This window comes from Coenobita brevimanus, chromosome 91, assembly GCF_032717465.1.
Source record: "Coenobita brevimanus isolate Jiangsu-jjx chromosome 91, ASM3271746v2, whole genome shotgun sequence".
In the NCBI taxonomy this organism is placed as follows: Eukaryota; Metazoa; Arthropoda; class Malacostraca; order Decapoda; family Coenobitidae; genus Coenobita; species Coenobita brevimanus.
The window spans coordinates 30,875,119-30,890,575 of NC_137044.1; positions in this window are offsets into that span (position 1 = coordinate 30,875,119).

Below are 15,457 nucleotides of genomic sequence, written 5' to 3' on the forward strand. Positions count from 1 at the left end.
GATTCCTGGAAGTCTCGTCCTCCCTGCCTGGGTTAGAATCAGTCTCTGTACAGAGATTCACTTGTGGTCGACTCCTGTAACCTGTACTCGCATTACATTGTCGTGCCTGATGACCTGGTTTACCACATTTGAAACACAATCCTTTCTCTACAAATATTGTCCTCTTATTACTTTGTTCCTCACTGTGTTGCACTGCAGCATCGGGTTTCTTTACCCCTGAAGAGGAGCAGCATGGTGTACGGGCATTCTGTAATAATCCACCATGAGCTCGGACAAAATCTTCTGCAAGATTTATCATCTCCTGCAGGTTCTGTGGTGTTCGTTCTCGTAGATATACCTGCAAGTTTTTTCCACAACAATCAAGAAATTGTTCTGCTACAATTAATTCACACACCCCTTCGAATGATTTATCTGTATTAGATAACTCTATCCACCTGCTTAACAAATTTTGCAGCCTAGTTATAAATTGTGATACTTTCTCAAAACTTTGTGGTTTTGCCGTACGAAATCTCTTCCGAAATCCTTCTTCCGTGCACTCAAATCGGTCCATAAGAGCAGTCTTAACACACCCATAATGCACAGCTTCCTCCGCACTGAGTCTTGAGTACACCTCCAGTGCAAGGCCCTTTAGATAGGAACTGAGTAACACTGCCCACCTATCCTCTGGCCATCCCACAGCCCTAGCAAAAATTTCAAATCGTCGTATATATGAATCCATGTCGTCCGTTTTCTCGTCAAAAGGCGGCAGTGAAGGACCTTTAACTTGCATCTGTACCAACGACGGCTCTAACACTTCCGCCACCCCCTCCTGAGTTGACTGAGTAACCATCTGACCCCTAGTCTGAGCAAGTCGCTCTTCCAAGTCCAATCGCTCTTTTAATTGTCTTAGCCTCTCTTGCTCCATTTCTAATTGGTCCTTGTCCTCCTGTCGTCGTTCTGCCCTTTCTGCTCTCCTATTCTGTTCAACATAACTTCTTTCAGCTTCAATAAATTTTCTCAGCTCTTCTCCTTCGTATCCCAACTCCTTTCCTAAACTGACCAAAGTCCCAAGGTCGGACATTTTGAGGTTAATACTGTCAGCACTCAAACCCCACAAATCCTCTTTGTAAATTCTGGTATCCTGGCGAGGTCGCCATATGTCACCCCAAAGTGGGTGTCTCCAGATTCTTTAAACTAACTGTACAAATGACATACCAGAATGTACAAAGAAGGATACACAAACAACCTTTGTATTTGCAATTAAAAATTTAATTCCGAATATCAGATTTAAACCCCATTTAAACTTACACAATTCCCTAATGGAACACATTAAGCTATATACGAAAGCATACAGTATATATCGGTATATATATATATATATTGTTACGGAACAGAGAAAGATAACGTACACTTTAAGTGAGAATACGAAGAGTCACTACTGTCCCGTAAAGTTCCAGGTTCAAAACAAAAGAGTTAGGTAAAATTACAAGTTAAAGTTTAATGCTTAAATTAACAACAAAACATTCAGGACTCATAAAGATAATGTAATGGCAAATAAACAGGTTAAATATATGGTTAACTGCAATAGCCTCTATTAACACGAAATTAGCAAGAATAAATTTATCTAAGTCAGCCCTGATAAAATGAGATACCAGATAATACTCAGTGAATGCCAGATAAATAATTACAGATACAAACTATTATCATAAATGACTGACATAAAGAACCCCACACGAATTACAAAAACTTCACTAGGCCTACAAATTAAACTTATGCTATACAGTACAAGAACAAAATACAACAACAGTTATACTCAAATTACACACAGCTGCTAGATGGTTGGAGACTTCTTGAGCACTCACAATAATAATAATATCTGTACAGGGGAGGACAGAGATGTGAACAAAATGAGGAGCAGATCTAAGTGGCCATGATGCAGAGACTGAGCTCATTATATAGGGGCCAGCAGAGCCTGATACAACTTGTAATGAGGACGCGCAAATGAAGCCATGGGGACAAAGAGATGACAATCCCGCAAAGTATAACAGAGATGTCGACTTACTCTACTATAACGGTAGAAGGGGGGGACTGAGGCAGAACACGCTCGTGATCAAACATGCAGCATACTGTGCGTTAAAATTACACAATGGATGATGAAATCATAGGCTATGTAACACCTCCCCACAAAGAAAAAAGAAATTTACAAAGGAAATTTCTTACTACTCTAAAACAATCTGTATATGGCATTACAGACCATGCAAAGGTCTTTCCTAATATTACAAAACATGAGATCTCCCTAGCACGTTCAGTCATAGGTACTTGCCAGTATCCCTTTAACAAATCAAACTTACTTATGTACCTAGCCTTTCCGATCTTGTCTATGCAATCTTCCACACGAGGGAGAGGGTAAGTGTCTGTTTTGGTTATCTGATTAACACGTCTGTAGTCGATGCAAAGCCGCTGTGACCCACCTGGCTTAGGGACTAGAGTGACAGGAGAACTCCACTCGCTCTGACAGGGCTCAATCATCTTGTGGTCCAACAGGTAGCCAAGCTCCTTCTGGATGAGAGGAACTTTCACTGGGTTCACACGGTAAGGAGGCAATTTAATTGGCTTTGCGTCTCCAACATCGACATCATGCATCAACACAGTGGTTCTTCCTGGAGTGGCACGGAACACTTGCGGGTACTCCTGCAGTAATGCCGAAAACTCCTGCCTTTCCTTAGGAGGTAGATGAGAAAGCTTAGTCTGGAGATCATTCATGATATCAGGATTCTTCCCCAAACTATCACTCAGGCTCATGCTGCATGGGAGAACTTCACTTGTAGACTCGGGTGGAACAGCTACAGTGCAGACTGGATTATTTTCGTCCCGCCTGTGATATAACTTTAGCATGTTGATGTGACATAGTTGCTTGCTCTTTCTACGATCTGGTGTGGCGATGACATAGCTGACATCACTGAGTTTCTTCTCCACGAAATAAGGACCACTAAACTTGGCTTGAAGAGGTTGCCCATGAACTGGTAGCAGAATCAAAACCTGATCTCCTGGCTGAAAGTGGCGTAACCTGGACTTCTTGTCATACCAAGTCTTCATCTTCTCCTGAGCAGCTCCTAAATTCTCTCTCGCCAGCTGTAAAGCAGTGGACAGCCGTTCTTTGAAATTCATCACATACTCCAGCAGGTTGACGTCATCTTCCTCCGACAGCCAGCATTCCTTGAGTAGCTTAAGGGGTCCTCTTACTTCATGGCCAAACAGTAGTTCAAAAGGTGAGAAGCCCAGTGATTCATTTGGAGATTCTCTTGCAGCAAACACAACGAATGGAAGACCTTTATCCCAGTCTTTCTGATGTTCCAAACAGTATTTCTTGAGCATCGATTTGAGTGTTTGATGATATCTCTCCAACGCTCCTTGGGTCTGGGGATGGTAAGCTGAAGACGTGATCTGGGTGATGCCCAACTCTTTCAGAGACTGCTTGAAAACATTTGACATGAAATTACTTCCCCGGTCGGACTGTACCTCCTTGGGCAGACCAAACTTTGTGAAGAACCCCAGCATTTCCTTAACCACGTTCTTTGCTGAGATATTTCTAAGTGGAATGGCTTCAGGATAACGAGTAGCCAAATCAATCAGGGTCAACACATAAGAAAATCCTGAAGAAGTCTTAGGAAGAGGGCCCACAATATCCACCAACACACGGGTGAAAGGCGCCTCAAAAGGAGGAATGGGAACTAGAGGTGCAACCTTTTCGGTCTGATTACACTTCCCCACAACTTGACAGGTGTGACAAGACTTACAATACCAGGAAACATCCCTGAAGATACCTGGCCAGTAGAAGTGTTTCAAAATGCGTGCCACAGTCTTCCTCACTCCAAGGTGTCCTGCCAAACTGGAATCATGAGCCACTTGAATGATATCCTGCCTACAAACACGAGGGATGACAACTTGATGTACAACCTCCCATTCACAGTCGGCTGATGCTGTTGGGGGTCTCCACTTCCTCATAAGTACTCCTGACTTTACATAATAACAAGTAGAAGCACCGGCTGACTCTTCTTCACTGTAAGCAGAGTTAGCTAGCCCTTTCAACTCAGGGTCAGCAACCTGCAACTCAACCAACTCTTGACGAGACAAATTATCAACACTACGGGGTACTGCCTCATCTGGTGAGTGGTCCAAATTAGCAAGAAAAGTGTCAGCTAGGATAACATCATCATCATCATTATCCTCTAAATCACCAGTAACTTTAGACTTAGCCCTAGTGACAGCACATGCAGGGAACACATCAGGGACATCACAATCCTGGGACGCAGCCACTGGCTCACTAGACAACTGAGGAGCTGGACACACTTGACTTCCACCAATATCATTTCCAAGTAAGAAAGTTACACCTGACATTGGGAGTGTCTCAACCAACCCAACCATAACGGAACCATTAACAAAACCAGACTCTAAATTCACTCTGCACAGAGGAACAGAGAAGTAGTTATTCCCTACACCTTGTAAGATTACAGTTTCATCAGAGGAATTAAAATTAGAGCCTAGAACACTGGTCAGCATAAGGGATTGGCAAGCACCTGTATCACGATATATTTTAACTGATTTCCTGTCATTACTGTCCAGAGGACTGACAAAACCATCAGACAGGAAATTAGCACATGAACTCTTGAGAGTGTCACCCACATTACTGCTCAAAAGAGGAGCTCCATCATGAGAATTTAAGTTACCCCTCAAAGCAGGTTCAGTTAACTCAGTTAAAGAATTCTGGGAACTCTCAAGAGTGGACACTAGACCAATTGACTGAATATTTAAAGACTCCTTTTTGTTCACATCACGCTGTCTCCTGAAACATCTCTCCGTAGTATGACCAAGCTTACTACAATAAGTACATTTACTTTTCTGAAATCTAGAGGTGAAGCTGGTATTTACTTCCTGAGAAACGTCATCCTTATTCTCTTTCCTGTTACCTGTACTCTGAGTAGAGGCAACGTACTTACTCTCAGCTTTCCCTTTTTCTTTAGAATATCTCTTGTGAGTGAGAACATACTCATCAGCTAAAACTGCAGCATCAGACAAATTATCTATTCTTTTCTCATCAAGATATAGGCTTACATCTTTATAAATACACCTCTTGAAATCCTCCAGCAAAATCATCTGCTTAAATTTACCAAAATCAGAATCCACATTCTTAGAATTTAACCACTGCTCTAACAGATCTTCTTTGATTTTTGCATACTCAACATAGGATTGCTTATCTTGCTTGTAAGTTGTCCTAAATTTTACTCTATAGGCTTCAGGAACAAGCTCATAGGCCTTAAGAATTAAGCTCTTTACTACATCATAATTATCAGACTGATCCTGAGGCAAAGATGCATAAGTTACTTGAGCTTTACCGGTGAGAACAGTTTGAAGGAGTACTGGCCAATACTCCTTAGGCCAATTAAAACCTGTAGCTACCCTCTCAAACAACTGAAAATACTTTGTTAAATCAGATTCATTAAAAGGAGGGACAAGTTTAACATTTTTAGCCACATCAAAATCATCAGAGCTAGATGATCCAGTTCCACCTTGTTTCATGCGATACTCATGGTCTGCCTGAATCCTGGCAAGTTCAACTTGTGCCTGAGCCTGTATCTGTGCCTCTTCAATACGAGCCTGAGATTCCGCCTGCTTAGCATTTGCCTGAAATTCAGCTTCTTTAGCACGAGCCTCCTGCAGAGCTAGCTGTAACTTAGCTAATTCAATCTGCGTTTGCTCATTTGGAGGAGTTACATTAAACAAGCTTTTATTAATCATGCCAACAATTTGATCCTTAGAATGATGAGAGTGAACTGCAATTCCCAATTGTTGAGCAACAAGCTTAAGTTCATTCTTTGTTCTGTTTTCTATATCACACACTGTTTGCACATTTGACAAAAAGTCCTTGGCTTCATCAAGTGTAGTAATAGTAGACATAATTAATAAGAAACAGTCACAAAATATCAAGCAATATCCTTATGATAATATCCTGAATATCCTGATATGAGGTCGCCAAATTTATGTTACGGAACAGAGAAAGATAACGTACACTTTAAGTGAGAATACGAAGAGTCACTACTGTCCCGTAAAGTTCCAGGTTCAAAACAAAAGAGTTAGGTAAAATTACAAGTTAAAGTTTAATGCTTAAATTAACAACAAAACATTCAGGACTCATAAAGATAATGTAATGGCAAATAAACAGGTTAAATATATGGTTAACTGCAATAGCCTCTATTAACACGAAATTAGCAAGAATAAATTTATCTAAGTCAGCCCTGATAAAATGAGATACCAGATAATACTCAGTGAATGCCAGATAAATAATTACAGATACAAACTATTATCATAAATGACTGACATAAAGAACCCCACACGAATTACAAAAACTTCACTAGGCCTACAAATTAAACTTATGCTATACAGTACAAGAACAAAATACAACAACAGTTATACTCAAATTACACACAGCTGCTAGATGGTTGGAGACTTCTTGAGCACTCACAATAATAATAATATCTGTACAGGGGAGGACAGAGATGTGAACAAAATGAGGAGCAGATCTAAGTGGCCATGATGCAGAGACTGAGCTCATTATATAGGGGCCAGCAGAGCCTGATACAACTTGTAATGAGGACGCGCAAATGAAGCCATGGGGACAAAGAGATGACAATCCCGCAAAGTATAACAGAGATGTCGACTTACTCTACTATAACGGTAGAAGGGGGGGACTGAGGCAGAACACGCTCGTGATCAAACATGCAGCATACTGTGCGTTAAAATTACACAATGGATGATGAAATCATAGGCTATGTAACAATATATATATATAAACCTCTCCCTACAACAGGGACTTAGCAAAACACACACATACACAAACACACAAACACACACACACACACACACACACACACACACACACACACACACACACACACACACACACACACACACACACACACACACACACACAAGACTAGAGGGAAACCAATTAGGATAACATACACCCAAATACCATACTTATTACTGTCCCACTTCAAAGCAACACCGCAGTCCCCCACACAATAACCCCCCTGGGGCCTGAAACAGACTAACGGTGTATGAACTCGTACACCTCGCAGGGTATCAGCTACCTTTAAACTACCAGAGTCTCGGACTCTGATACAGCCAAACCTAGACACAATAACATAGCATATTAATACCAGACAATATGTAAATAACCAAAAGGAATGTGCTACCTGAGCTCCACAACAACTGCTGCCCTTCCACCGCCTCCACTGAACACTGTCACTCGCACTGAATTACTCGACTGCTTTATAATCTCAGCACTTAACTGGGGATCCCCTTAGCCAATGTAAATCCCGTCATACACCCAAGGTTCACCATAACACTAGCACCAGTAACGAGGCAGCAGGAGGCGCGGCACAGTCCGGGCAACAGCTGGTATGGAACTGCCAGGCCACTCTTCCTTCTCTCTCTCCTCAGCTCGGTAACTGGTTACCAAATAGATTTGTATACATACGAGATACACCAAATCATTAACTAATGGTTCATACTTTTGCTTGCATTAAACAATTCCAAATACACACAACTCATTAAACTAACGAAAACCATTTGACAATATGAACAGAACAATTACTAAAGACTTATTAATCATTATCAGCTATTCTTCAAATATCTGAACCATCCAGCCAAATTTGAAACAGGTACTCGACTCGTCTTCATAAAGCATACCGCCATAAATGAACCCTGGAAATATATATATGAAATAGTATCGAATTTATTAGACTACTCAAGGAGAGAAAAAAAAAATCAAAACAAAACCAGCGGAAAAGTTGCTGACAGTGGATGGGGCTTGACACGTAGGGGATGTGGCAGAGACAAGCTTAGGTGTTAGTATATGTAAATCTCTCTCTCTCTCTCTCTCTCTCTCTCTCTCTCTCTCTCTCTCTCTCTCTCTCTCATTCAGGAATATAGTGAAGCAAATATAGACACACAGTCACAGAGAGAGTCCGACCTACAAATATAAACAGAGAAAATACATAACATAAACAGACTGATAGACAGAGATGGACAGATAGGTACTGATTAAAATACATATATGGATGGATGCATGGGTGAGTGTGTTAAAGCTCTGTAGCCAACATTTTTATATGCGTAACTCTTAATTCTTGTAATAGGTGAGTCTTGAGTTGTTTGAAGAGCAGGAGGAGTTAAAGATGAATACAGGGAGTTGATCTTGATTTATTATCTTCAGAGAAAGTCTAAGTTGAGCAGCGTATGTATTATACAGAGACTTAATATACTAAGTGAGTCTAGTTGGACCCCTCTTCTTATTCACTCTCTTCACTACCTGTCGGTTCTATGGCCTGTCTCCTTCTGAGCTCTGCTTCCTAAATTCCTATTTTAGCAGGGGTCGTGTCACGTGGAATATACTGATGTGAAGCTTCTAGAAGCCTGTGTGTGAGTATGTGTGTATGTGTATGTATGGTCACGAGGCACTGTTCGTGTGCCCATCAAGCATTCCTTGAGTTAGAGTGTGTAAGCATGTTTACCATTGCTCGATTCTTGCTGACACACTACCTATCTCATCCCCTGACTTGCTACTTCTATCCGTCTATCTATCTATCTATCTATTTACCTATCTATCTATCCATCATGCTATCTATTATGATTTGTAATTATAATATGGAGTCCTGACATCGCTCGGTCACGTACCTGGTGGTCCTCTGACAGCAATCATCATTGACATATGCTAATCTATTAATTCATAATAGTCTTCTTCTTCAATCTTAATACATAATATTGATTATAATATTGTATAGGTATATTGGAATGATTCAGTAACATTACATTTTAAACAAGTTGTATACATAATTGAATATGGTTAAATTGGTTATTGTATTACATTTTGTAATACACATATAATTGTGCAATGGTAATACTGCTAGGTCATTACAGTACATATGTTGTCCCTTTAGTAATGTCTAATATTTCACCTAACTTGTGTGATGATTCTGGTAATACAGAATTGTGGTAACATTGTATGACTTGTTACATAATATTGTAGTAACATTGTGGTAATACATAATTGTAACACTGTATGAATTGTTACATAATTGTATTGTAATTGTTACATTGTAGTAACATTGTAATAATACACAATTGTAACACTGTATGAACTGTTGCATAATATTGTAGAAATATTGTAGTAATACATAATTGTAACACTGTATAAATAATATTGTGGGAACATTGTGGTCATGCATAACTGTAACATTGTATGAATTGTTACATAATATTGTGGTAATGCATACCTGTAACATTGTATGAATTGTTACATAATATTGTAGTAACATTGTAGTAATAATTGTAACATTGTATGACGTTACATAATATTTTAGTAACACTGTAGTAATAATTGTTACATTGTATGAATTGTTACATAATATTGGAGTAATGCATAATTGTGTTGGCCTTATAACTGTAGTTCTATCTATCTATCTATCTATTGCCAGACACCACAATCCCTCAAAGGGTGGCCATCTGACACTGAGTTAGTTGTTTTACAGGGAGGGGCACCAACCCTCCACCAACCCACTTGTTGACACGTAGGGAGCACGTATGGTTTGGTTATATGGTTACCACCCAGCGTTGTAAATGGTTTCTTGGCTTACAGGAAACCATTTGGCTTGTCACTCTATGTAAAGCCACCTGTAAAGGAAAGAAAAAGAATAAGAAGTGACAGGAAAGATAGGAGAAGTAGGAAGAGAGGAGGGCAGGCACAGAAAAAGAATGACAAAAGCTAAGGAAGTAGGAAGCACTACATCAATTACATTTTGTTAATACAACTGTTACATGTTTGTGTTGGCCTTATAATTGTAGTTAAAGTTACATAAAAGTTACATCTTGTTAATGCAACTGTTACATGATTGTAGCAAGTGTAACATAATGCAATCGTTTGTCGTTACATAATTGTAATAATGTGCAGTCCTGACATCGCTAATCCGGTCATGCTGCGGTCGATGATAGTGATGATGTGCCATGCCATTAGCTTGTGGAGAAAACAATTTGCTTTTTTGTTTGTAGTTTATGTGGTATTTTGGCATGTGTAGTAACATTTAGCTTTTTTTTTTTTCATTTGTTTGTTATGTGATCTTACTGTATTTTTCTTTCTTTTTTTTTTTTTTTTTTTGGTATATATTGATTTTCTATAGTTTGTTTTTCTTCGTTCACCTACGCTTTTTCGATGTTGTTCGAGGTTGCATAATTGCTGGTTAATTCCCTTGGGACTCTTTTTTAAGGTTTAGTTTATATTGCACAGATATTACTGAAAATGATATTATATAGCCCCATATTTTATTTTATATAAAAAATATATATACACTAAATACAGTATTAACTATATACACTGACTTGTTCACTTGTACCTATCGTGGGCAATATATGTGTCAGCACTGTGTGGAAATCTTTGTCTTCACAATTGTGTGGAAGATGTTGTTCGTTCTTGCTAACGTCATTTGTGTTGGCCATTTTTTTTTTCTAGTTTTCCTTGTAACTTAATTTGTCTGCTTCCACTAATAAATGCTTAATACAGTTTTTTTTTAATCGCTCACTGAGTAACTGTGATAGTATATTTTCTTTATTACTTTGTAGATATAATAATGTATAGCTGTATGTAAGACACACGTATGTTATGTAGGTATAAATGGTAACACTCGTTGGTAGTAAATAAATGCTATAATAAATGAATGAATATATACAGTGTAGAATATTTATTATTGGTGCAAGTATTTAATGATTGAATTATGAAGATAATTGAATTAGGTACATGTAAGTTGTAACTATACAGCACGTCTTATATGTTTGTGAAGAAGTTTTTTGTCTATCACTGTGTATTGTATAGATGAAGTAACCATGTAACTCACTAATTTTTATCGTGGTGGGAATGGTGTGAGTGGCGTTGCCGGTGGTGAGTTGATTGACGTGGCGTCGTCTCAGCAAACAAGCATGGTGACGTCGGGTTCCCACACTGGTAGCTGTGGTGAGTGAATGAGTAGCGATGAGTAACTTGAGTGAAGATGAGTTAGTAAGATGAGTTGTGAATATGGGCTTGGTATTTGCTTCGTTGTCTTGACCTCTGTGAACCTGCATCAGCAATGGAGGTTGGGGGACAGTAGGAGAGAGAGGAGGGTGAGGTCAGGTGGTTGTGAGTTTCTTTTTTTCTTTATGCGAGGAAGAAGGAACCAAAGGCCATGAGCCCGCAGTAACAGTTCCCTCCAAGAGAAAAACAAAATACAATAAAGAGCCAAATTCAAGATCCGATCATTTTGAGATGCCTGGACACACTGCGTTTGAAAGACTGGAGATCATAGGCAGCAGGAAATACAGACAGAGGGAGACAGTTCCAGAGCTGACCTGTTGCATAAATGAAAGACTAGGAGTAACGGTTAACTCTTGCATTAGAGAGTTGGACAGAAAAAGGATGAGAATTTGCTGCCAGACGGGTGCTACGCGCCCGTCGTAGAGGTGGAGGAATGCAAGCAGACAGTTCAGAGGAGCAGTGACCATTAAAGTAGCGATAGAAAAGAGATAAAGATGCAACAGTGCGGCGAAGAGACAGAGGTTGAAGGGAGTCAGTAAGAGGAGAGTTAATGAGACGAAAAGCCTTTGACTCCACCCTATTGAGAAGAGCTGTATGTGGGGAGCCTCCCCACACATGAGAGTTGTACTCCACACAGGGGCGGACAAAACCCCTGTATAGAGTCAACAATTGCGCAGGGGTAAAGAAAGAGCGGAGTCGCTCTTCGTTTGTATGTTTTGTTTTTCTTTCTCGATGTATTCTCGGTCCTTTCCTCTTGTGATTTACTTGTTGTGGGATGAAGACTGCTGCTACTTGTAGGTGTGTGTAGAAGATTATACAGATGACTCGTAGAGCTGTTACTTGTGGTTGATCGTAGATGGTTGTAGTTTGTTGGTTTGTCGTAGAAATTGGAAGATTGTTTGTATCAATACTTTGCTAAACTACTGGCAAGGTGTCCTGTGACCTCTTCACCTCTAAATCAGCGTGATGATCGGGAAGACGAAGGGGGGTCGGACAGAATACTTCTTGTAGTGAAGTTTTGTAGATTAGTTATAGATATATTAGACTCGTGGACGAGCGATTGCTATACGTGTGTAGTTTTGTAAGTAGATAATCTTCGTTCCCTTTATGTCATGCAATGACAGAAGAGGTATCCCACTGCTGCCACCAATTATTGTTAAAGCTTTGTAGCCAACATTTTTATATATGTAACTCTTAATTCTTGTAATAGGTGAGTCTTGAGTTGATTGAAGAGCAGGAGGAGTTAAAGATGAATACAGGGAGTTGATTTTGATTTATTAACTTCAGAGAAAGTCTAAGTTGAGCAGCGTATGTATTATACAGAAACTTAATATACTAAGTGAGTCTAGTTGGACCCCTCTTCTTATTCACTCTCTTCACTACCTGTCGGTTCTATGGCCTGTCTCCTTCTGAGCTCTGCTTCCTAAATTCCTGTTTTAGCAGGGGTCGTGTCACGTGGAATATACTGATGTGAAGCTTCTAGAAGCCTGTGTGTGAGTATGTGTGTATGTGTATGTATGGTCATGAGGCACTATTCGTGTGCCCATCAAGCATTCCTTGAGTTAGAGTGTGTAAGCATGTTTACCATTGCTCGATTCTCGCTGAGACACTACCTATCTCATCCCCTGACTTGCTGCTTCCATTTGTCTATCTATCTATCTATCTGTCAATCTATCTATCTACCTATCCATCATGCTATCTATTATGATTTGTAATTATAATATGGAGTCCTGACAAGTGGACAGACATAGATATGAAGATAAGTTGATAGATAGACATGTGATCATACCTAAACAGTTTTATATCACTCAGTAGCGATATACCAGACAAAATTAAAAACAAGATCTTCAAATGCTGCAACGACAAGTAAATAAATAAATAAATAAATAAATAATGCAGCATGTAAATAAATATAAAGGGCAACTCCGGAAAGATATACAGAAAAATATATATAGTTACATAAATGAAAGAAATGATTAAATATCCCATCACCTTCGGTGGGATGATAATAATAATATAAATAACAACAACAACAATAATAATAATAATATAAATGACAACAACAACACCAATAATATTGATAATAATAATAATAATAATAATAATAATAATTATAATAACCATAATGATAATCATAATTGCAATGTTAGTCTCACCTCCTCACTTCATGAGCAAAACAATGTGGAGATAGCAAGCCTGAAGCACATACGTCCTCATCATATTCAAACCTATATTATAATGATCCGAGTTCTGTATGTTTGTTGGTTTATCCGTTTGTAACCGTAACACAGCAAAAACGGCGCATTGTAGAGACATTTTTGTTAGAGCAAGGTACCGCAAAAATGTTCTAACTTGAAGAATAAAACAATTTCCAGTCCAATCCGGCCACCGGTTCTCGAGCTATGACTCATTTCTAGCCTTTTGACATTCAGCAGCTTGGCGGCCTTTAGGCGGATTCTTTGTGGGCATTGAAGTTATCGTCACACACCGAAAAGTGCGCAACGTAATGCAGTTTTTGTTATAGCAAGATACCATTAAATGCTTTAACTTGAAGAATAAAACAAAATCCAGTCCAATCGCGCCACCAGTTCCCGAGTTATGACTCATTTCTGGTCTTGAAGCGTGCGGCAATAAAAACGCAAGTAAATAAATACATCATTGGCATCTTCACAACCGCCGTGGACCTAATAACAGTGACCATCAATGTCCAATAAAAGAATATATATATATATATATATATATATATATATATATATATATATATATATATATATATATATATATATATATATATATATATATTTATATATATATATATATATATATATATATATATATATATATATATATATATATATATATATATATATATATATATATATATATATATATTGCCAGACTCCACAATCCCATAAGGGGTGGCCATTTGACTTTGAGTTATTTGTTTTATGGGGAGGGGCACTAATCCTCCACCAACCCACTTGTTGACAAGTAGGGAGCATGTATGATTTGGTTATATGGTTACCACCCAGCGTAGTAAATAGTTTCTAGGCTTACAGGAAACCATTTGGCTTGTCACTCAATGTAAAGCCACCTTAAAGGAAAGAAAAGCAATAAGAAGTGACAGGAAAGATGGGAGAAATATGAAGAGAGGAGGGCAGACACAGAAATAGAATGATAAAGGCTAAGGAAGAAGTGGGCAGCTCTACATCAAGTGAGTGGATGATGGTCGCCACCACCTACCACAATATATATATATATATATATATATATATATATATATATATATATATATGTATGTATGTTGTATGTATGTTGTCTGTGTGTGTGTGTGTGTGTGTGTGTATGATATAGCGTACGGATTTCTAGGCACGGTAGTTAGAAAGGCAGACAGCCAGACAGATATATAAGGAGCTAGACAAGGTGACTGATGGCTGGATGGCTTGACAGAGCTAGTGTAACTGCTACACAGACCTGTATATAATTAGACAGGTAGATCAGCAGGTAACGTTGGCTGGATGAATATACAGATATACGGAGACCTAAAGATACATAGCCACAGTAGGCAGAGGTACACAGATAAATACATACTTCAATAAGTGTCAAGTCAAATGACTGCAGTGACATTTGTACATAATACACCAATATTTAACACCTTGCACCAGGACAGAGGTTAAGTGCTACGCCTCACTCCAGCCTGGGTGACGCTTGGTGGTGTGTCGCCGCTGCTCAGGGTCAGCCTGGGTCACCCTGTTGACCCCATTAGCTTAGCAGACTAGAGTATGACACTGTGTATACTTACCCACTGGCTGCACTGAATATATATATACCGAAAATTATTATTATTACTATTAATAATAATAATAATAATAATAATAATAATAATAATAGTAATGATGATGATGATAATAATAATATTAATAATAATAATAATAATAATAATAATAATAATAATAATATTATTATTATTATTATTATTATTATTATTATTATTATTATTATTATTATTGTTATTATTATCATTATTATTATTATTATTATTATTATCATTATTATTATTATTATCATTTTTATTATTATTATTATTACTTCATGCAACTGTGTATACTTACCCACTGGCTGCACTGAATCTATGTACCGAAAATTATTATTATTATTATTATTATTATTATTATTATTATTATTATTATTATTGTTATTATTATTATTATTATTATTATTATTATTATTATTATTATTATTATTATTATCTTCATCATCAATACTATTATTATTATTATTATTTTATTATTGTTAACATTATTATTATTATTATTATTATCATCATCATCATTATTATTATTATTATTATTATTATTA